Raw genomic sequence first — 25,617 nt, 5'->3', positions numbered from 1 at the left:
GTGGTAACAATAGTTATAAGAGGAGAAAAATTCGCTCCGGCGCGGCGCCGGGGATCGAAACGGGGATATGTCGAACATGGAAGTAAGGTCACAAAGGAAAAAACACCAGTGTAGGGGGATTCGATCCGGTGCTGTGGATTGAACTTCGGCGTATCTCAGTGGTTAGAGCTCTTGGTATGTAGAACCAAGGACCGGTTCGATCCCCGGCGCCGGAGCGAATTTTTCTCCTTTAGACTAATAACTATTGTTACCATAAGAGATATTTTCTGAAGAATCAAAAAATTAATCTTTACGTAGATTCTTTGCCCAACACTATATATTGTGGAATCCCGGCCACCAAAATCACTCAATTGAGTGCGCTCCTTGTATAATGGCAGTTCACTTAATATATGTTAACATATATGTCGAACATGAAATAAGGCCACAAAAGGAAAAACACTAGAGTAGAGGGATTCGATCCAGTGCTGTGGATTAAACTTCGGCGTAGCTCAGTGGTTAGAGCGTTTTGTACTAATAACTATTGTTAAAATAGTTGTACTGTATCATTATAAAAGAACTGAAGATAGGTACTTAATATGTAAAAAAAACAAAAAGAAAACCTTGAATTTAGCCATTTTTGCCACTTTTCACAAGTCGGTTCCCTTTGTTGAGAATGGATTAACAACCTTGTCCCGGACTTGATTCGAACCGAAAACCATATGTAAAAACTTATAAGTTAGCAAATTATTATTAATGTTATCCAAAATATTGAAACTCTTTTTCACCCTTTGGTATATTAGGGTTGTAGTGTTGCATGTGAAATACATTATGTAGAGATAATATACAATTTTAAAGAAGTAGTAGTAGACTTGAGTCATAGTTACAATATAAATACATTAATTGACATTAAACAATACTAAATACATTACACAAAATTACATTCAGACAAAAAAAAATAAATACATGAATTAAAAATTATAAACGAAGGTGTAAAGGTATTGCAAGAATATGACATAAATTTGCGAATTTATACATAATTTTAAACAATAATAAAGAGATAATGCACAAAATTGACTTAGTTACAAATTAAACACCTAGGGCCATATTCATAGACATTCTTAGCGCGGGCTTCCGGTGGATGATCAACGAACTAACGTTTTTCGTATTCATAAACCAGTGTTAGCGATATGATATGATATGATGTGATATGAATCCTGTACAAGTAATCACTCGATAGCCGGGGCTAGTTTAGCACGCCCGTAGCGCGGGCTAGCGAAATGTCTATGCATAGTTCCCCTAATATATAGGTATTGTCGCACCATCGGATCTTTGCCCCTACAGCGCTGTCGTCGTTCTTGGAAAAGTTAACGCCTCTACTCACCCCATTCCACCCGTTTCTCTCCCACTACGTCAAACAGCAGGCCACGAACCTTGCCGAATAGGGATGTTGCCAAACTTCCGTCAAACGGTGTCATGAATATTTCTTATAATAATGTAAGGTTCATTATTAATTATTCATAATTTAATTTAAGTAGGTCTAATGACGCTGATTGACTTACGATTGTTTGCAGATAAATATATTATTACAGTGGATATTTATTGGTTAAATTGAAATTACATCAGAAACATCATCGCTTTGCCAGCATTTTTTAACAGTATAATGTGGATGTATCCATGTTTCGTCTAAATACACAATATACTTTCCTTCTCTGCGAAATGCGCAATTTTCTTAAATAACTGGCCCTCCATGCTACAATATCATTTTTTTCAATCAAAATACATTTTGTATTTCTACATCTTTTAAATCTAAATCCCATGTCTCGAATCACTTTCCGTAGCGTTTCTCTCCCTCCTTGGACATTATTGCTTCTCTCGCAACCTTCAATAATTTCTCCAATGTCGGAACTTCTTTCTGCATGGTATAACATTCTTGTATCTTTCTTCTTAAAATACATCTGTCCATATCATCTACAAGAATTAAAGGTTCCCTTGGTCTGTTCTTCCCTGGTGATTCTAGCTTTTCATCTCCTGCACAGACTCCCTCTCTCCTGATTTTCTTTATTAGGCGCTCTGACCTGCCTATATAAATTACATAAAAAAGTTGTATTATATTAGTATTAGTTAAGTAAGTAATTTTAATACGTAATCAATTTAAATAAAATAAGCCTCGCATGTGATCGCAGCTGCTCTTTTCGTTTATTTCTCTTCATCGCAAAATGCTATTACTTGCTTAATAATATTTCTTTCACCACTCCGTGCTACAGTATTCGTGTTGAGTTGACAACACTGGACTGCAAGTGCAAATAAACTGTCCCGCAAGAAGGCTCAAAATTGTGAGTAGTGGGGGAGAGAAAGAGAGCGGGATAGAAAAGAGAGAAATAGGAATACAGGGAGAGAAATGAATTGCTGAAGCTGAAAAGAAATTAAGGTTCAGTTCGCATATCTTACGGGGGCACAGATCCGATGGTCGGATTATAGTAATCATAAACAATAGGAGAGAATACGGAAATGATATTCAGTTGCTTTTGGTTATAAATACCTTAATTAGAAACATTGATGCAATAAACAACAGCAAAAAAGATAACAGAAGAAATAACTTGATTACAATTTTCGATGAATGGTTTGCGATAGTAAAGAGATAAAAACAAAATTACTTACGGTTACAAACTATATACCTGTCATAAAACACTGAACAATAGTAAAATTCATAATACGAACATAATTATTATTATCATCCCTCTTATCCACACCTGTGAAGTAACGGTTAATGTGTCTGGCCGCGAAACCAGGTGGCCAGGGTTCGATTTCCGGTCGGGGAAAGTTACCTAGTTGAGGTTTTTTCCGGGTTTTTCCCTAACCAAATATGAGCAAATGCTGGGTAACTTTCGGTGCTGGACCCCGGACTCGGCATTATCACCTTCATCTCATTCAGACGTTAAATAACCTAAGATGTTGATAAAGCGTCGTAAAATAACCTACTAAAGTAAAAATAAAATTGTCCCACTTCCCATTGCTTCAAAGTTATTAGCAAAGCTCGGAACTTGGGGACTTGTGTCTTTGCACGTGACTAAGCGACCGGACTTCAATGTCAACATATTCCCGCTTCCAGCACGGAGGTACTGTCAGGTCTGCTACAAAAGTGGTTTCTGGCTCCAACAACATATTGATAATATTATGGTAGGTTGAAACACGTAATTTCATAGCATATATATATAATAAAAATAAACATGAGAAATATATCAAATTTACTGTTCTGCTGTGTACATTTTATTAAAGTGAATGACTACCTACATTCGAAGATTTTCCGGTAGCAGACTTAAAATACTGAATGTTTTCATTGTTACTGTTTTCTGTTCGATTTTCAGCAGTTGCTAGCTGATCTCGTATCTGAGAAAGATAAGTATGTCCTAAATTTTTCTCGAAAATAGTTTTAAATTAGTGTGTCACTACTAGGGCAAGCCCCTCTGCGTTTCGATTCATGTCTATGGAAGGATTTTTCTACAGTTTGAGGGACTGCAATGCCTTTCAATGAATTTCGTTTCCAGCCTCTAGTTTGTGTGTGGCACAACTTACAAAATATAAACTCTCCATTCGAAAAAAATAATGTATCTCCTCCGAGTTCTTCACGAAATTCTCTATCTTAAATTTAAAACAAAATGTATTTTCAAACTTCTATAATACCCATTCGAAATAATGCGTATTTTCTATTTCCTCAAACAGACCGTTTACCTTTAATTCTCTGAATGTCATTGGCTTCGACATAACAGTTTTTTCGTCCGTCTTCCTGTCATTAGTTGTGGCCACTTTCTTAGTACATACGACTGTCCCTGAGCACTTGCAGCGTGAGCTTTGTGTACGTTGTACCTGTAACCTTACTCATGCACACGACACAAGTCCCCAAGTTCCGAGCTTTGGTTATTACTGACCCAAGATATTTAAAATCCTTCGTGGTTTCGAATCTTTCTCCACCTATCTGTTGATTGGATATTAGTGTATTTCTAGACTGTATCATCCACTTTGTCTTGCTGTTATTAATGCTTAATCCTATTTTCTTGCTGCTTTTTCAAGGTCTTTAAGTATCTCTTCTACTTTGGCTTTTGATCTACCCATGATGTCCAAATTATCTGCGTACCCAACAACTTCTACGCTCTTATACATCAATATATTATTAATATCTTTATGCTCGACCATGCCGAAATGTAGTAATTATACACCTGGTAGCAGACCTTTAATGCACGTCATTAAAGTACACCTACTCATTAAACGTCAGGTCTTTCAGCCAATGACGACTCAGATTACAACTGTTCAGCCAATGACAGGTCAGCTTTCTACCGTTATACAACCGCAAGTATCGATTATTCTCGGATATGCAATCGAAAGAGAATTAGCGAAAAGTCACGGAGGCTGGAAATCCAGTACTGTCGCAGAAGGTTATGTTCTGTTACTATAATAATTAGCGTTAATTGTAAATAATATTCAAATAAATTCAATTTGTCATCTCGTTTTTCAATGTCTAATTTAATTTCAATGTTATCTCTGTAGGTTCTTATGGCCTAGCAAGATCAATGTGAACATCTGTTCCTCGGAAAAAATCAATACTTTCGCGTCTGCGCACATCTCACAACATACGGGACATTGGTCAAGGTCAGATACAAAGAAAAATAATAATATTAAGTTAGAAATATGGTCGAGCATAAAAAGTCGTATGAAACTCACCTATAATGGTAATTAAGAAGCTCGTATGAAAATTATGAAACTCGCTTGCGCTCGTTTCATAAATATCCATACTCGCTTCTTAATTACCTTCATTATAGGCTCGTTTCATAATGTACTATTATGCTCGACCATGCCGAAATGTAGTAATTATACACCTGGTGGCAGCCCTTTAATGGACCTCATTAAAGTACACCTATTCATTAAAGTTCAGGTGTTTCACCAATCAGAAAACACCATTGTAGCAATATGAAAGCGCAAGTATCGATTATTCTCGGATATGCAATCGAAAGACAACTAGCGAAACGTCACGGAAGCTGGAAATCCAATACTGTCGCAGAGTGTTATGTTCTGTTACTATAATAATTAGCGTTAATTGTAAATAATATTCAAATAAATTCAATTTGTCATCTCGTTTTTCAATGTCTAAATCAATTTCAAGGTTATATCAAGATTAATGTTCATTTTACTCTCTAGATTGTATCAAGGTCAATGACATTCGTTCTTCGGAAAAAAAATCAATACTTTCGCGTCTGCGCACATCTCACAATTTACGATATATTGCACAAGGTCAGTTCCGCACCCCAGTCAGATAAGAATAACATGAATACTTATGAATAATTTGAAGTTAGAAATATGGTCGAGCATAAAAAGTCGTATGAAACTTGCCTATAATGGTAATTAAGACGCTCGTATGAAAATTATGAAACTCGCTTGCGCTCGTTTCATAAACGTACTCGCGTCTTAATTACTATCATTATAGGCTCGTTGCATAACTTATTAATATCTGTTTGCCTTTTCACCCAATGTAGCGTAATATTGAATAGCATTGGTGCCAATCCATCTCCTTGTTTCAATACTTTCCTTGTTAGATAAGTTAAATATAGTAAAAGTAGGCTACATTTTCCTCGTTAGGAATTGGAACCTCCTCATGGCTTGTAAGATTACAAGTACGTACGTGCCTACATGAAGTGTAGCGGTCCTAATCTCCTGACAGTAATGAAAGCTCTTTAAGTGTACATTTATTTTGAATCATTTTAATTACTCTTCTCCCTCGTTCTGGAATTCCTTATGGTCATTACCTTGCGGTATGAACTGTTACGCTGATAAGATGCACGTACCTTGATGTATGTTTGCTCTAGCATCTCTCTCGTTATCTTAAGTACACTTTTTTGCGTCGTGCGATCGGGCTAATAAAAACGGCTTCCCAACTAATTGGACTTATTCTAGATACGAGAAGATGATGATGTGCGAGAAAATAGGGGGGCGAGTTCGTGAGTTAACGCCATCGTGAAGAATTTAAATCTACTTCCAGGTCGCCTTTTAATGGTGGTGACCAGAGTAATGCATGGGGCCACGTCTGCCGGCACAGTTCTGTGTAGACCAGGCTCTGTGGGCCACATCAGCGTGGAAATGTTTAGGATGTTTCTACTGGAATGTTACTACGCAATGCTCTCTTTGACATTGATGAGGTGCGAGTTTTAACGATGAATAGCGTTATTATTTGTGGGCACTAGGAAGAAAAGGACAGATTTTCGCGTAACACTGACACATATCCGTCTTCGGGAGCTAATAAAATAACATAATACATACGGCACATTTATAGGAACTTGCTGGATGTAAATTAAAGAATAAAGACTGATCTATCCAGAAATAATGCTAATTTTATGTCAAAATAAAATTGTACATTTATTAAACAATAAAAAAAAAATGTGTAATAATTTTCCTAATTTAAGAGACTTTCATTAGCGTCCGGCGTAGCTCAGTCGGCTAAGGCGCTTGTTTGCCTATTCGGTGTTACGCTCGGGCTTGGGTTCGATTCCTGCTTGCGCTGATTACCTGGTTGGGTTTTTTTCCAAAGATTTCCCCAACCATAAGGCAAAGTCAGGTAATCCATGTCGCCTCATGTCGCCAAATACCACCTCGCTTTCACCAATCCCATCGACGCTAAATAACCCAGTACTTGATACAGCGTCGTTAAATAACAAACTGAAAACAACAGAGTTTCAACCGTTTGCTACAGCTAAACCGTGAAAGATGTATCCGAACATATTACGAGTTAAATTTGTTAATAAACGCAATCTTTTCAACAATACAATCAGTTTTGATCTCTATCTCACGGTTTAGGAGTTATAACCATTTTTTTTTTTTTTGGCTTAGGTAACTGTTATGCTGATATTATGACGCAATTATTTATTTATTTATTTATTTATTTATTTACTTACTTTATTTATTTAGTTATTTATTTATTTATTTATTTATTTATTCACTTATTTATTTATTCACTTATTTATTTATTCACTTATTTATTTATTCACTTATTTATTTTTTTACTTATTTATTTTTTACTTAATTATTTATTTACTTATTTATTTTTCACTTATTTATTTATTTACTTACTTATTTACTTATTCAATTAATTATTTACTTATATACTTATTTATATATTTATTTACTTATTTAATTAATTACTTGTTTGTTTAATTATTTATTTAATTAATTATTTATTTATTTAATTATTACTTATTTAATTTATTTACTTATTTAATTATTTAATTATTTATTTGTTTCTTTTATTTATTTATGTAATTATTTATGTATTTATATATATACGTAATTATTTATGTATTTATTTGTTTATGTATTTATTTAGTCATTCATTCATTTATTTATTTATTTATTTATTTATTTATTTATTTATTTATTTATTTATTTATTTATTTATTTATTTATTTATTTATTTATTTATTTATTTGCTAGAAATAAAATAAATCTGAGCCTTATAAAACAGATGACATGACAGAATAATAAGTAGCCCTACTTTTGTTAAATTCACTGTGAATTTTCCTTGCATTTTCAAAGCCTTTTTTTACCTACTTATTGTACCTTCCCTGCATTTACAGTGTCTTTATTCATGTTTTAATTACCTTTTACGCCTGCCTATTTTAAGTATCATAAGGGCCTAAAAATCCAGGCTCTAATGATCTGTGAAGTTTCGTAATCAGCACGAAAACTCATTCTGCTCTCTGAAAAGTGTTAAATGTTAATTTAATCCGTCTAGCTCTTCTGGACCTTTCCAGTGTCTTATGTTTATTTTATATTAAAAACTGACATAATCTGTTTTATATTTTTCGAAATTTCATCCCATCTGTTCATTGAAGTTCATTCTTTATTATGGTAATTACGTCTAGTAAAATGTATGAGTCCAGACATTGTTTCTTTGTTTCAGGTTGTAACCAGCTGTTTCTCCTCCTGTCTTAAGGGTAAGTCGTTTGTATTGTTTCATTTAGAATACACATTCCACTACTATTTCAGTCATTATCTGTGACACTTTCTACAGAGAAATTAAAAAATGTCGTAATGTTATACTAAAATACTTTTTGTCTCTAACATTCATAGTATTCGTCCTAATATACCTTTCATTCATATTACTTTAATTGGTGGTACATTTCTATTTATTGAAAATCAACACAATTCCATCGTCCGGTTAAGACAGTGGGGTACGTAAAACGAAATTAATAATGACAATTTTTATCATACGTGACATTCAAAATAATGATCGTAGGTACATGCAGCGTGAAATTTATAAGCTTACGTTTACATACACCACAGGTAGTAGGCTAAGTACTTCACTGTTCATTTCCTTCGACCTTCTTTTTTTATTTTCCATCGTTCGGATGTTTTCCCAAGTATTGCCCATTTCCTTTGTTCGGTTGTTTTCCTAAGTTCTGTCCCTTTCCAGTCGGCCTCGTTAGCGTAGTCGGTATAGCGCTGGCCTTCTGTGCTCGAGGTTCTGGGTTCGATCCCGGCCCAAGTCTATAGCATTTAAGTGTGTTTAAATGCGACAGGCTCATGTCAGTAGATTTACTGATATGTAAAAGAACTCCTGAGGGACAAAATTCCGGCACACCGGCGACCCTGAGATAACCTTTGCAGTTGCGAGCGTCGTTAAATAAACCATAATTTAAAATTTAAATTTTTCTGTTCCTTTCCTTTGTTTGACTGTTTTTCCAAGTTCTACCTTTTTCAATCGTTCGGTTGCTTTCCGAAATGCTGCCCTTTTCCTTAGTTCGGTTGTTTTCTAAAATTCTGTCATTTTCTTTCGTTTTACTCTTCTCCTTCTATCGCCTCTTTCCTTTAGTTCGGCTCTTTCCCTTTGTTCGGTTCTTTCCCTTTGTTCGGTTCTTTCCCTTTGTTCGGCTCTTTCCCTTTGTTCGGTTCTTTCCCTTTGTTCGGCTCTTTCCCTTTGTTCGGCTCTTTTCCTGCGTCCGGCTCTTTTCCTTCGTCCGACTCTTTCTTCGCCCGGCTCTTTTCCCTCGTCCGGCTCTTTTCCCTCGTTCGGCTCCTTTCCCTCGTCCGGCTCTTTTCCCTCGTTCGGCTCTTTTCCCTCGTCCGGCTCTTTTCCTTAGTTCTCCTTCTTTACTTTCTTTCTGCTCCTTCACTTTCTTTCTGCCACTTTAATTTCCTTCGTCCGGCTCTTTTTCTTTGTCCTGCTCTTTTTCTTTGTTCTGCTACTTTTCTTTGTCCTGCTCCGTTTCTTTTTGCTCTTTTGCTTTCGTTCTGCCCCTTTGCTTTCATTCTGCTCCCTCCTTCAGTCCTTTTTATTCCTTCCGTCCGTCTGCTCTTTTTCTCCATTGTCATTCTTTGTCTTCTGTTTCATATTCCCTCTTGACTTCCTTCATTGTCACCTGGCTCATTAATCCTCCCCTCTCTTTCTTAATCCTCCTGTTTCCTCCATCTCTCGACTATCTCCTTACCCATTTCCACTTTTTCTTTCATCTCCTCCAGTAGGCTACACTACATCGCCTGCTCTATCCTCTACCTCTTTACTCATATGAAATCTAAAATGCTGTAAAATCTATAATGTTAATATCTTGCTAAATTTGTGTTCACATCTTCTATTTAATTTGTCGCTTTACTTTAGCCTGTGTTTTGGCAAGTCTTGCATTTAAATCGTCTACAGTGATCATGTAATTATAACCGTTAAAATTATGCAATTACAATTTTTGAAGGATGCATTTCGCATCAGTTGTATTTATGTAGACAGACAGGTACAGAAACATAGATAGACCTCATAAAGCGATCAAAGACAATGAAACAAGCTAAAAGGTCTTCTCCATAATATATACTGTAATTTATTTTTTTTTTATTTTAGTGGGTTATTTTACGACGCTTTATCAACATCTCAGGTTATTTAGCGTCTGAATGAGATGAAGGTGATAATGCCGGTGAAATGAGTCCGAGGTCCAGCACCTAAAGTTACCCAGCATTTGCTCATATTAGGTTGAGGGAAAACCCCGGAAAAAACCTCAACCAGGTAAAGGTTGGTTCACAATAAACCGGGAACGAGAACCAGAGTGAAAACGAGAAGCAGAGAACGTGAATATGAAAATTTTTGATTCACAATAAACCGACAACGTAGACAACTATGCATATCGATATGCATGTCAATAACGATATGTAAAGTCGATATTACGCATTCTGATGTTATTTGTGTATAATTGACCAATGGCGTTCTCTCATGAGTACAAGGCAGTCAACATAAACACAGGTTAACCAACTTCAAAATTTCAACGGTACCATAAATATGCCCATGCAACATTATTATCACAACCTATTTTAAGTCTACCATAACGTAAAATAATTAGAGAAGAAACATTTGTAATAGAACAAAAATGAACACAACAGTAGTTATTGAGTTGAAGCATGAATATGTAGTGTGTAATACAACCAATACAGTAATAAAATATGATTCGCTTCCGATCGGTGTTCAAAGATGCAGCTATTGAAAGCCACGTATACTCCTTCATTTTCTCATCTTTATACGAGGCGCGCCGCTTATCGTAAACGTGAGAATTTTCTTCCACACTCAATATTAGAATCTCATCAAACAAAACTTGCTCCATGATGCACAGCACAGAACAAAATAATGCATAGTTTATGTCACGGTCTTCTTGCTACAAAATATACGACGACAAAATAGCTTTTAGATGGCAATAGAATGAATCTAGTGGGCTGTGATCGGAAACGTGAACGCCAAAGTTGAAACTTGGCCAACTCTCCGTTCCCGATCCCGGGATCCGGCAAGCTTTTCGTTAATTGTGAATGCTCACATTTAAATGTACACATTTTAACAATTTTACCGTTTTCGTTTTCGTTCCGATTCTCGTTTCCGGTTTATTGTGAACCAGCCTTAACTTGCCCCGAAAGGGAATCGAACCCGGACAACATGGTTTCGCGGCCAGACGCGCTAGCCGTTTCTCCACAGGTATGGACACTGCAATTTATAATAATAATAATAATAATAATAATAATAATAATAATTTATTTAACCTGGCAGAGTTAAGGTCATACGGCCTTCTCTAACACTCAACCAGGAGTAAAGACTGCGTTACAAAAACACTACAAATTTACAAAGTACAATACAATTTTACACACAAAACTGAATAAGATAATAATAATAAAATGTAAACAACAAGTAAGAAGAAATCAGACATAATATATCTTATAGAAAGAAAGAAAAAAGCATAATAAAATGTGAACAGAAGGTCAAAATAAATGAGGCATACAAAGTATAAAAAATAAAACAGTTATTCATAATAATAATAATAATAATAATAATAATAATAATAATAATAATAATAAATAAGAATAGTAATAATGATAATAATAATAATAATAATAATAATACTAGTAATAGTAGTAATAAAATAGTGCAGTACAAAGCATACAGTGAATACAATATTTTTAAGTACACACAATAAGGAAAATTATGATTATATATAGCTCAACTTATCACATTAGAGATATACCATTATCGGAAAATATGAAAACAAAAATATAAAATAAGTTGAATATCACTAGAACATAACAAAAATGTGAATACGTGGAAACATGCAATACAACACTTGTCATAATAGTATGTTAGTTTGGCAACTCGTCATAAGATAATTTTCTAACTTGGATTTGAAAGATTTCAATGTTCGGCAGCCCTTGACTTCAGGCGGCAGAGAGTTCCAGTGACGAGAGGTAGCAACAGTGAAAGATGAGGAATACAGAGACGATGTGTGAAGTGGTATTTCTAGCGTGTTATCGCGTTGTGATAGAGTAATAATATTATGATAGCGAGAGGGAGTATGAAAACGAGCGAATAAATAATAGGGGGGATGAAGTGTGCATAATTCGATATAAGAGAGAAAGTGAGTGCAGATTTCTCCTCTCATGTAACCTAAGCCATGATAACTTCTCGAAAGAAGGTGGGATATGATCATAGTATCAAACATTACAAATGAAGCGGACGCACTCGTTATGAACACGCTGTAGTTTCTGAGCGGAATCAATCCTGAGATCACTGAACAAAACGTCACAATAATCGAAGTGAGGTAGAATGAGTGTCTGTACCAGCGTCTGTTTTAATTTAGATGGATAATGATACAATCTTTTTAGAGAATGGAGAATAGAGAATGCCTTCTTACATGTATATTTAATATGCGTATCTCAATTGAGCAATTGAGATTAGATTCGAAATGCACCCCGAGATTTTTTACGGTAGAGCTAAGCAGGATGATTGTTTTATTCAGTTTCACAGGTGGATGATTATCTCTATTCTTGAAGTTTTTTCGACACCCCTGGTCCAACATCACGATGTAATGGAGGCGGGAGCGGAGGAATATCTCTGGAGCGAACAATAATAACTAACGTAACGACAGGTAATAGACCTGTCGGAGCTGTGGTATAAATAACATAGACGCAATTCAATCCCAGCCCACTACTGCCACCTAGATTCCGGGTTGAGAAGCACATTTCTATATTGAAAAAAATGAAACTCATTTTTTTCTTATGTGTGTGTTGAAGATTAAAACGTTCCCCTTAATTTGTAGATATCGGAGAGAAGTTGTATACATATATATTGCGAACCAACCCATTCCACCTTGATTATAGGTTATAAATTTTTGCGACAAAATATTTTAATTTCCGCAAAGATTGCCTTCAGGCGCAGGCTGCAGCACACATGACCCGATCGCGTCTGGAATGAAGCAAGTGTCCGCATTTTCACACTTGCCCAACTGCTTTTCAATGTACACGTATGCTGCTGTTCTCCGAGTCCTAACAGCTGGTGTCGTGTCCAACACGGCGAGCTGGGTCTCATATTGTAGAGTCAGCTGCTCTTTCAAAATTTGGGTTGAGTATTAGAGTAATTCCTGAGTTAGGCCTACATATGTTTATAAATTTGAACAAGCATATCTAGCACCTGAAATCAGTGATTAGTAAACTCTTTGTGATGATAACGCTAATTGAAGGAGTCGACTAAAAAATCAACTAAGTGACATTTATAAATTTGCCAGAAAACCTAAAATAAAAAGGAATTTCTTACAATGCTGACTGATTTGTAAGAAATGAATAAAATGTTCAATAATAATGAATGTACATCTTGATTACACAACTTTTAACACTGTATCACTTCGGAATATGTATGATAAGACTTTCTTGTGTTAAATTTTAACGTACCTTGTTTACATGATTCGACCTATTTATGGGTCTTCTTCAGAACTGGTCGTTGTTGGTCTTGGCGCCTCTTGCTCTGTTTCCTGTGAGGGTGCGTTCGTAGTGTAGAGTCAAAGAGTGTGTGTGTTTTGAAATTGGGTTGTGTGTTGAGAATATCGTTGGGTTGTGTTTTCGTGTGTCTGTATATTTCATATTGTTCTAGTGTGTTGAGTTTCTGGCTTTTTGGTTGGATGTGCAGTATTTCCATGTCTGTGTTGATGTCTCTGTAGTGTGGTTGGCATTTGTGACGTGTTCTGCATATGTGGAGGTGTTTTTAAATTTTGTTATGGCTGTGATGTGTTCTTTGTAACGTAATTGAAATGATCTGCCTGTCTGTCCTATGTAGAAGTTGTTGCAGGTGTTGAGTGAGCTGTCAAGCATTTTCTTGATTAATAAGTCAGTTTTACAGGCATGCGAGATACTGAAAACCTTGAAAGAGAAAATTATGGTTGCTGTTCAAGTGCCAATATAAAAGCAGTGTGAGAGCAAGTTATATATTTTTTAAATCTACAAGATCTAAGTGAAATATCACATATTTTAGAATCAAATTAAATATAATATTTTAATTTTTATGTGATAAACAAATGAGGCTATCGAGTGCAAAACTCGTCTTATCCAAAATTTAAAAAAGTGAGTTACATATGGGATGTTGTACTTCTTGAAGCTCTCTATCTACTGATATAGTCGGTGTGTGGAAAACTTTAATTCCTCTTGCATAGAGCTCAGAAAACTACTATCAAATGCAAAACTGTCCATATCCATAACGGTTTTTCCTGTTTTCTGACAAATCACTTTACCTGGATAAGGCGAGTTTTGCATTTGATAGCCTATTTATTAATGCGAACAGAGATACCAGTTTTTAACACAACCATAAATTGGAGCAATAGTAACAATAACAGGTATAATTAAATGGTTTCACCAATACAATAAAGAATTACCTTCAAACATAGTCAAGCAACTGTGAAAATAAGTGTTCATTACATAGGGTCAACCGTAAGTAATGTCATTATTTTCAGGGGGTTATTCTTTGAGATATTTCAAACAAAGAAGTTTAACACAGTTTTGCTCGTTTTTGCTTCTTTTTGATAAATTTCTTTACGTGAAACATTTCGTAGAGTGTTCAGGAAATGTTCTCTCCATCCTTCATCATGTGGTAATGTATGTATGTGTGTATGTATGTAATGTAATGTATGTATACAGGGTGTTTCAAAAAAACGGGGCATAATTTCAGGTACGTATTTCCCACATGTAGACAATCAAAATAGTTCATTACAACATGTGTCCGGAAATGCTTCATTTCCGAGTTATGGCCTTCACAACATTGAAATTCACCGGAATGTTTTTCTTTCCGCAGGTCGTTGTCATTACAGAAGATGTTCAAAATATCCACCTCCTGCTTGAATACAGACCTCACATCGATGTCTCATTGACCTGCGAACACGATCCCAAACTCCAGGAGTATTGCGTATGTCCTCAGAACATGCCACAATTCGATTCCGAAGGGATACCAATCAGGCACCGGAGACGAATAAACCAATGATTTTAAATGGCCCCACAAGTAGAAATTGACTTGCAACGCTACCCTTCGTGTGCTGATAGAAGGAGTCATGTTCACAGCCTCCAGAATCTCCTCCTGTAATTCTGGAGTTGTAGATCTTGTTCATCCCCTTCCCAAACCAGGAGAGTCAAATTTTCCATACTCGCACAGACGGTAATGGAGACGTACAAATGTCTTCCGATCTGGACATTGTCGCTGTGGGTACCTCTCCTGGTACAAACGACGAGCCAACGCAGCATTGCCGTCCGCCTTACCGTACGTGAAGTGTATTTGTGCCAGCTCTTGATTTGAATACATGTCGCACAGTCTAACGCCTACACAACACTGAATGTAACCTTCGCCTCGGAATGAACTGTCAGAGTGCCCTCTTAATGTCTCCTTTGACGGCAACGACCTGCGGAAAGAAAAACGTTCCAGTGAATTTCATTGTTGTGAAGGCCATAACTCGGAAATGAAGCATTTCCGGACACATGTTGTAATGAACTATTTTGATTGTCTACATGTGGGAAATACATACCTGAAATTATGCCCCGTATTTTTGAAACACCCTGTATATATATAACCTTATTAGCATTTCACTCCAATCATACTGATTTAAAATATTACTGACTACACTGTTGCTTTTTTCTTTAGACATCATCCTGATTGTGCTGCATTTTCAAAATTGTCTCATAACAATCTCTTTCTATTATCTAATATCATTTGAAATATATTAACATTCTATGTATTTTAGTTTAATTCTGCTACACAGTTTATTTCAGTGTTTAATTAATAGTTCATAGTATTTTGTTGTTTAATTCGTAAATAACTCTTGTATACATGTAACTCTCATCTAAATCAAATTGTTGAATTCTTTGTAAGTTCATGCATATGTATATACACTTTCTGCTGGTTGAGTGGAAGAGAAGGCCTTACGGCCTTAACTCTGCCAGCTAAAATAAATCATTATTATTATTATTATTATTATTATTATTATTATTATTATTATTATTATTATTATTATTATATGTATGTATGTATGTATGTATGTACAGTAACTTCTCTCTCTCATCCGGACAGTAGGGTAGGTAATTGTTATTGGCTACTCACAGTACAGTACGTACCTTCTTCCTCTCCGCCATGTACTTTCTTCCTCCCCCTATTTGAAATCCCGTCGTGCTTTCAGTAAAGCACAGATTGTTTGTGGAAGAAGTTCACTATGCTTTCTAAGACATTTAGTGATAAACGCTCGAAGTTCAGTTATTTTTTAAAAGACACACTGGATATTTTGAAGCGGCTGGATGAAGGGGAAACTATTTCCGGTATCCCAAGAAGTACAATTGAAGGGCTCAGAACCAAAGGCGACCAACTCACAATTTTGTATTGTTCATTATTAAACCTCTTTTCAAAACTATACATTGTTGTTATAGATTCATGATATTTTTTTTTTTGTATTTATTCAATGTAGACCATTTAAAATAAATTGTGAAACCAATCATTTTTGTAAGGATCCTCTTAATATCAACTCTCATTTACTCGTTTAGTAATTGTGGGTTAGTCGCCTTTGGCTCTGAGCCCTTCAATTCATGACTGGAAGCGTAATCGGGCTGCATTGGAAGAATGTTGTTATTCTTTGGCATAGAGAACATTTATTTTGTGATCGAAGTTTTCTTTCTTTAGTTTTGTAAAGACCATACTGTATATTTTTTATGGGGCTCAATCTCAGAAATCTATTCTGCTGGATAATCTCATTTGTAAGTTTAGTTTTCATGGAGAAATAAGTTATTATTGTATGCACAACAGATGCTCGTATATTGTATGCAAGTATTCTTTACATTATAATTGGTTAAAATGTAACGAAGTTCATTTTGCTTTGTAGAAATGCGTAATTTTCTCGAAATTTATTTCCAGAAAATTCATGCTGTTTAATTTTTTCAGATGGAGAGCTTTAAGTTTATTCTGATTGTGTATATAAAATGTTTAAGAATATACTGATTGTAACTACTGTAATCGGTGATTTAATTACTGTATTATTCAAATATTCACAAATATATTTTCTTATTATATTTACTCACATCAATTATGCAGACGATGGAGAGATAGTTGACTAAGTTCCGTACCGTCTTGCAGTAAGGCGTGGCCTGTGAAATCACGTGAATGCCGGACGACGAAGCGGATGGACGATTTAGCAACGGGTTACAGAGAATTTATTGTATGTATGTATGTATGTATTTTTTTATTATTTTATTGGGTTATTTTACGACGCTGTATCAACATCTAGGTTATTTAGCGTCTGAATGATATGAAGGTGATAATGCCGGTGAAATGAGTCCGGGGTCCAGCACCGAAAGTTACCCAGCATTTGCTCGTATTGGGTCGAGGGAAAACCCGGGAAAAAACCTCAACCAGGTAACTTGCCCCGACCGGGATTCGAACCCGGGCCACCTGGTTTCGCAGCCAGACGCGCTGACAGTTACTCCACAGGTGTGGACTTGTATGTATGTATGTATGTATGTATGTATGTACACTGCAAGTTGGCAAACACCCGGTGGCAGTGGTGACTTAATTACACACAATAAAAATAATACACAATATAATTACAATACACAATACATATGTCAGTTGTATTAGAACATTTGGTTATTTTATGTATTATTATTAATGTAATTATTGTGTAGTGTTTCATTGGCGAAAAAATATCAATTTTTGCAGCTTATAGACCTTTCCTGTGAACTGCATTAGAAAATTGCACTATGTATTCAGTATTGAACATTTTATACACACAGAATTTTTAAAGAATTGCGTATGTTTTATAGAGGAGTTGGCATCTATTAATCTTATTACATGAAGAAACAGAGGATAGATAATGAAGAATTAATTGAATTTAGAAAACCGAGTTAGTCCAGGAAGTCTTTCATCTGTCGAAAAAAAAAAATTTCTTCATCTTTATTTATTTTATTTTTATATACAGTATGCATTTTTATTTCCTTTATTTCTTCATATTTTTTAATTCTTTTAGTTTTGGATATTTCATTTTTTTATTTTTAGATTTTTTAATATTTTATAATTGTTTATTTCTTATTTTTAACTTTGTTTATTTTGTACTATTTTTTGTTTATTTATTTCTTATTTTTGCTTTTATTTTTTATTTCAGTATTTTTTACTTTCTTGACACTTTTGATTTTTTAAATTTTTTTTTTTTTTTTTTTTAGATTTGTTTACTTTTTTATTTTTTAAGATGTTTCACTTTTTTACTTTTCTGACTTTTTTACCTTTTTCGACATTTTTATTTTGTTTTTATATACAGTATGCATTTTTATTTCCTTTATTTCTTCATATTTTTTAATTCTTTTAGTTTTGGATATTTCATTTTTTATTTTTAGATTTTTTAATATTTTATAATTGTTTATTTTTTACTTTTAACTTTGTTTATTTTGTACTATTTTTTGTTTATTTATTTCTTATTTTTGCTTTTATTTTTTATTTCAGTATTTTTTACTTTCTTGACACTTTTGATTTTTAAAATTTTTGTTTTTTTTAGATTTGTTTACTTTTTTATTTTTAAGATGTTTCACTTTTTTACTTTTCTGACTTTTTTAACTTTTTCGACATTTTTATTTTGTTTTACTGAGAAATACTTTTTCCCCATTATTGTATTTTATCAATGGTTTTCAGTATATCACTTATTTAATATCTCCAAAATTAAAAAAAGAAAAGAAATTGAACAAATGAACATTGTTTCAGTACATGTGAAACATTCAAATAAACAATCCCGAAAACTTTAGCTTTTTGGATTAAATAGAAGCTGGTAAAATGTTTCTTTTGTGTGGAAAAATTAAACCTACAGAAAATGTGACTAAAACATAATACCTGTATACAACTAGGTCCCTTCCTTAGAAAAAACTAAAAATTTACATTTATATTTTTGAGTATAATCATATAGGTCTATGATACACCATTTTAAAGACAAAAAAATTAAAGAACAAATTTCGAAAAGTAAGAATGTATATATAATCTCCGGTCCAAACACCGTAAATTCATGAAAAATTGAGTGTTAAAAGTAATAGTCTACTTGTATACCCTTTTTTCAGAGAATCGAGAAATTAAAATAGATACAATTTTAACATAGTCATATTATGTGATATATTATTTCAAAAAGCCAAACCCAAATAATATGTTGAAAAAAAAACTAAGTAACTTACATGTTTATCTAAAATCCAATTCCGTTCCCCATTAAAAATTACAAAGCTTTCTGTAATTTCATAATTATGTTATTAAATTTGATATTTCAGACCAAATTGTCAGTCTGATCTCAGATGACATTTTTTTAAATATAGGGTAAAGATAGATAATATTGTGATAGTTCTATTTGAGAATTTATTACAGTTTTACTGAGCGAGATGATCGGTTTTTTGCGTCAACGTATTAAGGGAAAGTTCGTGGACAAGTTTCTGCACAAAACTGGTTCTTCTCTCACTAAAATTGTAATAAAAAGAACTATAAAAGAATAAAAATTCTCTGAAATTTAAGAATTATATAAAAACGAAATTAATAAAATTGTGTCCCTACAGTCTTGAGGATGCACGCATGGGCCGTTGAAATGAATAATGTTTTATATATATATATATATATATATATATATATATATATATATTTGACTTATTTTACATTAAATTGTAATTGTATATATTTGACCATGTCTTTGCATACATTATGCCATCGACAATAAAGTTCTATCTATCTATCTATCTATCTATCTATCTATCTATCTATCTATCTATCTATCTATCTATCTATCTATCTATCTATCTATCTATCTATCTATCTATCTATCTATCTATCTATCTATCTATCTATCTATCTATCTATCTATCTATCTATCTATCTATCTATCTATCTATCTATCTATCTATCTATCTATCTATCTATCTATCTATCTATCTATCTATCTATCTATCTATCTATCTATCTATCTACCTACCTACCTACCTACCTACCTACCTACCTACCTACCTACCTATCTACCTAGCTACCTATCTATCTATCTAGCTACCTATCTATCTATCTAGCTACCTATCTATCTATCTAGCTACCTATCTATCTATCTAGCTACCTATCTATCTATCTAGCTACCTATCTATCTATCTAGCTACCTATCTATCTATCTATCTAGCTACCTATCTATCTATCTAGCTACCTATCTATCTATCTATCTATCTACAGTAGCTACCTATCTATCTATATCTATCTATCTATCTATCTATCTGTCTGTCTGTCTGTCTGTCTGTCTGTCTGTCTGTCTGTCTGTCTGTCTGTCTGTCTGTCTGTCTGTCTGTCTGTCTGTCTGTCTGTCTGTCTATCTATCGCATTATTACTCGTATCACAATTTACCAACCTTTACCCTACCTATGATCTTTACTGAAATATTTCTCCATTTGAGTATTCGATACTTTAAAGCCCAGATACAATCTGAGATAATTAAAATTACGTTATGCCTATATAGAAACTCCCACTTAGAATAACCACTTATGTTATGCATTATAATAAAACTGCATTATTTTGATGCTAGGCTTAATGGAGATTTAATTTATTTTTGTCACAGAGTTTATGTTGTGACTATGTAAATATCGTAAAATAGAGTGTCAGATTTGAACTTGGGGTAATTGGCTTCCAGAGATAGAATTGGTTTCTTCAGTAGTTGCAAATTGAGCGGAATGCTAATACAGTGAGTGGCGGTTGACATTATATCTGAATAAATGGTGAAGATTGAAGAGACATCCAATAACGACTATCCATATAATATAAGACCAAGTGAAGATAGCTGAATTTAGTGCAGATCCAATTACCGACTCAAAACAGACTACGCATGTTGATCAGTTAGTCACACGCCTCTGTCTGTTTTTAAAAGACGCTTCAGCAAGTCATTTATCGAATAATTTTTCCCTCGAAAATTATTCAAATCAACTTTACAGGGAGTTATACCTGAAATCTTGATTTGCATAATACACGTCACTGTTCGTTAACAGAAAACCACAATTTAAGTCACACGGAGTTAGTGTGCACTCGAAGTTGGTTGCTTGACGGTTGTCAGGCCACTTTGAGGTCTGTGGATATAGAGGGAAAAATTGGATCGGTGTCGGTTAGAGTTCCCGGGTAGCTCAGTGGTAGAGCATTGGTACGTTAAACCAAAGGTCCCGGGTTCGATACCCGGCTCCGGAACAATTTTTCCCTCGAAAATTATTCAAATCAACTTTACAGGGAGTTATACCTGAAATCTTGATTTGCAAGTCATTTATCGTCACTAATATTACTTTGATGTATCACATAGTTAGATTTGCTACCGTAGTTATTTCTTTCAGTGCCAGAATATTGATGTACATTTAAGAATTCTGAGTAATCAATTCATGAGCATCTAACATGAAAATTTACAGTTACTAGTCGATCTTCAAAATTGTACTGCTTCACTTACGTTTGAATGTTAAAAGTTTTGTAGAGAAAAAGGCGTAAGTATTAGAGGGAAAAGAAAGTCGCAAAATAATTAAAAACGACACACTTGAAGAGTTCTACTGGATTCTGCAATGTTGATTTTGTTTGTTACAAATATGTTCTATTTATGTGAGGAATATTTGAAACCTCAGAGAAGGTTTGCAGTGCAGTTTATTATACAGGACCTTCATTTTAAAACTTTCCAGTCTAAATAACTATTTATTTCAAATAATTTAATTATAACACTGTGGGCTAAAGCAAGGAGATGCGCTATCACCTTTACTTTTTAACTTTGCTCTAGAATATCCCATTAGGAAAGTTCAGGTAACAGACAGGGTTTGGAATTGAACGGGTTACATCAGCTTCTTATCTATACGAATGACGTGAATATGTTAGGAGAAAATCCACAAACTATTAGTGAAAACACGGAAATTTTACTTGAAGCAAGTAAAGCGATAGGTTTGGAAGTAAACCCCGAAAAGACGAAGTATATGATTATGTCTCGTGACCAGAATATTCTACGAAATGGAAATATAAAAATTGGAAATTTATCCTTCGAAGAGGTGGAAAAATTCAAATATCTTGGAACAACAGTAGCAAATATAAATGACACTCGGGAGGAAATTAAACGCAGAATAAATATGGGAAATGCCTGTTATTATTCGGTTGAGAAGCTTTTGTCATCTAGTCTGCCGTTAAAAAAATCTGAAAGTTACAATTTATAAAACAGTTATATTACCGGTTGTTCTGTATGGTTGTGAAACTTGGACTCTCACTTTGAGAGAGGACCAGAGCTTAAGGGTGTTTGAGAATAAAGTTCTTAGGAAAATATTTGGGGCTAAAAGAGATGAAGTTACAGGAGAATGGAGAAAGTTACACAACATAGAACTGCACGCATTGTATTCTTCCCCTGACATAATTAGGAACATTAAATCCAGACGTTTGAGATGGGTAGGGCATGTATCACGTATGGGCGAATCCAGAAATGCATTTAGAATGTTAGTTGGGAGGCCGGAGGGAAAAAGACCTTTGGGGAGGCCGAGACGTAGATGGGAAGTTAATATTAAAATGGATTTGAGGGAGATGGGACATGATGATAGAAACTTGATTAATCTTGCTCAGGATAGGGACCAATGGCGGGCTTAGTGAGGGCGGCAATGAACCTCCGCGTTCTTTAAAAGCCAGTAAATAAGGAAGTAGTATGTACGTACAAAGGAAAACAATTCTACCAAATATATTACAGCACTTTATTGGAACTTAGTTGTAACTGGTTCTCTGAGAAATGAATTGAAGTAACTTGTGTTATTCCTCTTCTGTCTTAATGGATACGATTCTGTTCTTTATGAGTGCGCGTCTGTAGGCTGCTCATTAAGTGCAACAATCCGATAGGACGACACAGAGGAACAGGATATGAAAAGAGTGCAGCACAAATGCGCTCGAAATTCAACAGAATTTTCACTTTTAATGGTGTAAAATTCTATACAATCAAGATGAAAGGATATTTTCTGATAGGAGAACTGCAAGACATGATGGTTGTTCATCGAACGTTATGACTGTTAAGACCATCCCAAAGAAGGCGGTGGAAACACCTGGAAACAGAGAACATATACGAAACATTTGAGCTGCATTGGAGGGGGGGAAATAGATTGACAGGACAAAGAGTAAGGAGAGAAGTTTGGAAAAGATTATAAAGATCGTGGGTCCATAAAATGCAGCCAAGTGGAAAATGCGGAGAGGCGGAACAGGACACGAAATACACGGAGAAGTTAACACAGACTTCTGTAAGCTGCGTACGGATTATGAAGTTGACACACGTGTCGACATCGTCGAGAATCGAAACCGACGATTCATAAGAAAACAGCTGAAGACCAATGAATAAAATTGTTGTAATGAATGCCTTCAAGCAGTACATTCTGAATATGTTGTTATAATTGTCACACTGCAACATTTTCTTTCGGGTTTATGAGCAATTTTAATACATCGTGCTAGTTTTTGTTTGTGGTATTTGCACAATGTCATAGAGGTAGAGAAATCAAGCGTTTCGGACATACATGACGGCTCTAACATGAAGGAAGGCAGGGATAAGGAAACTCTTGACAACGGATCCAAGAAACCGAATGTTCCAAAATTCGCTCACATGGAATTGATCGTCTGAATCCTGAATGAGATTAATAATAATAATAATAATAATAATAATAATAATAATAATAATAATAAATGTATTAAGATATTTCACAAAAATTTAAAATTATATGGCCTACTTTATACAGTGGAAGCTCTTAAGTTCGACAGAAATCAAGTTCGACATCCTATAGTTCGACTGCTTACGTAGGAGAATTAGACACGTCCCTATACGGGCACTAAGAAATGGGTTTGGCATTTCAATCAGAATTGGTTCTGTGTCTTGTAGTGATACTTTTGTTAAAGGAAAACAGAATATTTTATTGATTAGGACATCCATATTGATCACTGATTTTAAATTAATGAACTCTTCTTTTTCTATTTGAGAATTGTGCCGTTTGAGAGACGGAACTGTCGAAACCCACTGTGGTACTAGAAGCGCATACACAAGTCTCGGGGCGGGCAGGAAATGCAAGTATAGTACTGTATTCGTTGATGGATAACCAATAAGAATTTGTATTCAATTCACCTGCCACACCCACTACCCTTATTGGACAGAACTTTCAATTCTGTTTTGTCGAACTTAGGAGAGTCCACTGTAATTAGCTTATTCCCAAAAAAAAAAAAAAAAAAAAAAATGCCAAACCTTCTGCTCTGAAATATTTTTGGAATGCAAAAGTAAAAATACACACACATTAATTACATTAAGATAATATAAAAATGTGAACAGCGTGTATTACAAAAATAAAATAAGATTAATTATAACCTAATGCAAGCGACATTCTCAAGAGTCCATTTTCCTGCTAGAGAAATTCTTGAAAAAAAAAAATAATTTGTACATTTCATTTTTTCTACTCACTTCATTTACGTGCTTCGGATTCCGCATATTTCGCAGAATTATGTTGTGTACTAGGGTGTGTATCTGTATAAGTATAGTGTAGAAAATGGGTGAGGATGATGTAGAAGACGAAGAAGGGAGAATAGGAAACCTGGTGCCGGCACGTAGCCTACTTCTGTCGAATAGCACCAAGCTTTCGTACATCTCTTGGCCGATCTTAGAAAACGCATTTCAGAAGCTTGTATTTTTCTGAAATTACTATTTCTCATGGACCGTTTTTCACTGCCATATACGAGTATTAAGACAGAGAGCACCATGAAATAAAAGAACTTAGTTGTGTGCTTTTTCTTCGTTTTTTTTTTTTTAATGTTTGTTTGTAGAACAAATTGTTTGAAATTTTACTTGAAGCAAGTAAAGCGATAGGTTTGGAAGTAAATCCCTAAAAGACCAGAATATTCTACGAAATGGAAATATAAAAATTGGAGTTTTATCTTTCGAAGAGGTGGAAAAATTCAAATACGAGTATCTTGGAGCAATAGAAACAAATATAAATGACACTCGGAAGGAAATTAAACGCAGAATAAATATGGGAAATGCCTGTTATTATTCGGCTGAGAAGCTTATGTCATCTAGTCTGCTGTCAAAAAATCTGAAAGTTAGAATTTATAAAACAGTTATATTACAGGTTGTTCTGTATGGTTGTGAAACTTGGACTCTGACTTTGAGAGGGGAACAGAGATTAAGGGTGTTTGAGAATAAGGTTCTTAGGAAAATATTTGGCGCTAAGAGGGATGAAGTTACAGGAGAATGGAGAAAATTACACAACGCAGAGCTGCACGCATTGCATTCTTCACTTGACATCATTAGGAACATTAAATCCAGACGTTTAAAATGGGCAGGGCATGTAGCACGTATGGGCAAATCCAGGAATGCATATAGAGTGTTAGTTGGGAGACCAGAGGGAAACAGACCTTTGGGGAGGCCGAGACGTAGATGGGAGGATAATATTAAAATGAATTTGAGGGAGGTGGGATATGATGATAGGGAATGGATTAATCTTGCATAGGATAGGGACCGATGGCGGGCTTATGTGAGGGCGGAAATGAACCTTTGGGTTCCTTAAAAGCCATTTGTAAGTTGTAAGTAATATTAAAGAGAAAATGTCGTCTGAAGAATTTTCAATTGCACAATGTGGCTGCATTGGATTTTGAAAATAATTTATTGTTCCTGTGAACGTAATTAAACCCTCCTTTAAAACTAAATGCTCATAGTCTGAAGCATTTCCCTCGATAATCCATTAATTTTTTATTGTTTAAGATTTGTCCGTCGATTAATATTATCATTTCAATAAAAATATTGGACAGGTCCAAAACTGCATGTGTCTTTTAATTATGAAGAA

This window comes from Periplaneta americana, chromosome 5 (genome assembly GCF_040183065.1).
Source record: "Periplaneta americana isolate PAMFEO1 chromosome 5, P.americana_PAMFEO1_priV1, whole genome shotgun sequence".
NCBI lineage: Eukaryota > Metazoa > Arthropoda > Insecta > Blattodea > Blattidae > Periplaneta > Periplaneta americana.
This window is presented reverse-complemented; position numbering follows the sequence as displayed.